This window comes from Schistocerca piceifrons, unplaced genomic scaffold (assembly GCF_021461385.2).
Source record: "Schistocerca piceifrons isolate TAMUIC-IGC-003096 unplaced genomic scaffold, iqSchPice1.1 HiC_scaffold_790, whole genome shotgun sequence".
Classification (NCBI taxonomy): domain Eukaryota; kingdom Metazoa; phylum Arthropoda; class Insecta; order Orthoptera; family Acrididae; genus Schistocerca; species Schistocerca piceifrons.
Window position 1 is genome coordinate 37,501 of NW_025729048.1, and position 2,500 is coordinate 40,000.

The following is a 2,500-nucleotide window of genomic DNA, read 5'->3' on the forward strand; positions in this document are numbered from 1 at the left end:
CCGAGACACTCAATAAAGAGCACCCTGGTAGGATTTCAACGGGGTCCGCCTCGGGACGCACGAGCACGCACGAGGCGGTCGCACGCCTTCAGCTCGCCCCACCGGCAGGACGTCCCACGATACATGCCAGTTAAACACCGACGGGCGGTGAACCAACAGCGTGGGACACAAATCCAACTACGAGCTTTTTAACCGCAACAACTTTAATATACGCTATTGGAGCTGGAATTACCGCGGCTGCTGGCACCAGACTTGCCCTCCAATAGATACTCGTTAAAGGATTTAAAGTGTACTCATTCCGATTACGGGGCCTCGGATGAGTCCCGTATCGTTATTTTTCGTCACTACCTCCCCGTGCCGGGAGTGGGTAATTTGCGCGCCTGCTGCCTTCCTTGGATGTGGTAGCCGTTTCTCAGGCTCCCTCTCCGGAATCGAACCCTGATTCCCCGTTACCCGTTACAACCATGGTAGGCGCAGAACCTACCATCGACAGTTGATAAGGCAGACATTTGAAAGATGCGTCGCCGGTACGAGGACCGTGCGATCAGCCCAAAGTTATTCAGAGTCACCAAGGCAAACGGACCGGACGAGCCGACCGATTGGTTTTGATCTAATAAAAGCGTCCCTTCCATCTCTGGTCGGGACTCTGTTTGCATGTATTAGCTCTAGAATTACCACAGTTATCCAAGTAACGTGGGTACGATCTAAGGAACCATAACTGATTTAATGAGCCATTCGCGGTTTCACCTTAATGCGGCTTGTACTGAGACATGCATGGCTTAATCTTTGAGACAAGCATATGACTACTGGCAGGATCAACCAGGGAGCTGCGTCAACTAGAGCTGAGCAGCCGGCCGCCCGGGAGTGTGTCCCGGGGGCCCGCGCGAACACGCAAGCGTCCGCTCAATCATTCTGCAAACAGGAGGAGGCTGAGCTCCCCTGCACAATACACCTCGAAACCCTCTCAGGTCCCGGCGGCGCGCAGCGCCGTCCCAAGTACTTGGTCGGGTTCGAGAGAGGCGCAATCGCCCGGAGTTAGGCGAGTAGACGCTTTCGGTGCGACCACCCGTGCTCCCAACTGAGCTTGCCGCTGCCGACAGAGGCCCGGGAGCGTGCTGTCGTGGCATTGCCGGCGGGAGACAACACGCGCCACCTACGGTGACCGGCAGCTCCAACGCCAGCGCCACAGAAGGACAAAAGCCCCACTTGGGTGCCGAAGCGAACTCTCCCAGCACAGCGCACGCGCCAACACATCCGCACAGCTGCGATACAAACCACCAGCGAGAACCGCTGGGGCGACCGAGCAGCAGACGGCGTCGCGGCGCCGAGCGCCGGGCGGCGGCGCATCCTCAACGCACACAGTCCTCAATCGGACCAGCACACTGAAGATGTCCACCGCGCTTCGCACCGGGCCTGCGAGGACCTACTTTGGCCGCACGGCGCCGCGCGCAGGGTGCGCCGGCGCGCAGCTGCGACGCCTGCCGCGTCCGTCGGCCGGCGCGCCTGCCACTGGCCGCCCCCACCAGCCGGCTGTAGCGCGTGCGCCCACGCACCGCGCGGCCAGCACGCCGGGAGGCGCCCCCTCACCGGCCGGGGACGGTCCCACCCAGCCACCGCCGCGTATCGCTTCACACCCAGATGCCGTTCAGTTTCGTCGGCATGGTGGGTATCGCTGGAACAACCGGTTAGTACCTCAACCTATCGTCGCCATCACCGATTCACCCCTAGCGAGAACAACCGCACCACAACAGGTTACCATTTGTTCATTTGCGTAACTTCACCAGAAAACGCAGGCGTCCATCGCCATTTGCAACTTCAACGATTATTGCATGCCTGTGTCAGGTGTCACGCCACACTACGTCTGCCCACATACACGCAACAAAATGTGCACGCCTAGACAATACGTGGAAGGTGGCCCCCGTACGTATGCGATGTCCATTGCTCGAACGACTGTCAACCGGCCTCTGTAGCATGTCGCAGATATGGAACGCGGTGCACCATGCCATCACGGTGTGTGAGGAGAGACGACTAGGTCCGAATACATCAACAGACAGCTCATGCTGATCGCCATCCACGGCGTCCGTTCCTCCCACACGTCTCTATGGCGTACCACACTGCAATCCAGCTCTCATAGGGAGACGACACGTAGCTGCGTGCACAATATTTGCACTGTATGGTCCGCCGTTTTTGGGCGCAGTCGTTGTGCGGTCACACATGTGCCACGATGTATCATTCAGTACATAAGGACGAATGTGCAGTACAGATTGTGGTTCACGCGTACGACATCAGCGGACAGTTGACACAGGCCGCACCACAACGTAGCCTGAGTACGTCGCATGCGAAGGGCATTGAACATGCAAACTTCTCACCAACCAGCTTGCGAAGGCAGGGGGCAAGGTGGGGACGTGGGGAGGGGCGGCATGTACGTCCTGCTGCCATCCACATTACAGTGTACAGCAGGAGCATGTGGAAAGTGAGCAAGACTTGCAAGGTGTTTAAC

The 2,500-nt window shown here is 58.5% G+C and overlaps 1 non-coding gene across 1 annotated transcript in view; it reads right to left on the reverse strand.

The window, feature by feature from the left end:
• LOC124770327 overlaps positions 1-826 on the reverse strand; it is a 1,909-nt gene extending 1,083 nt beyond the window's left edge. The window contains exon 1 of the ribosomal RNA XR_007013180.1: positions 1-826. This exon is cut by the window's left edge and continues 1,083 nt beyond it. This is a non-coding gene — a ribosomal RNA (small subunit ribosomal RNA).
• Positions 827-2,500: the final 1,674 nt, after the last annotated feature.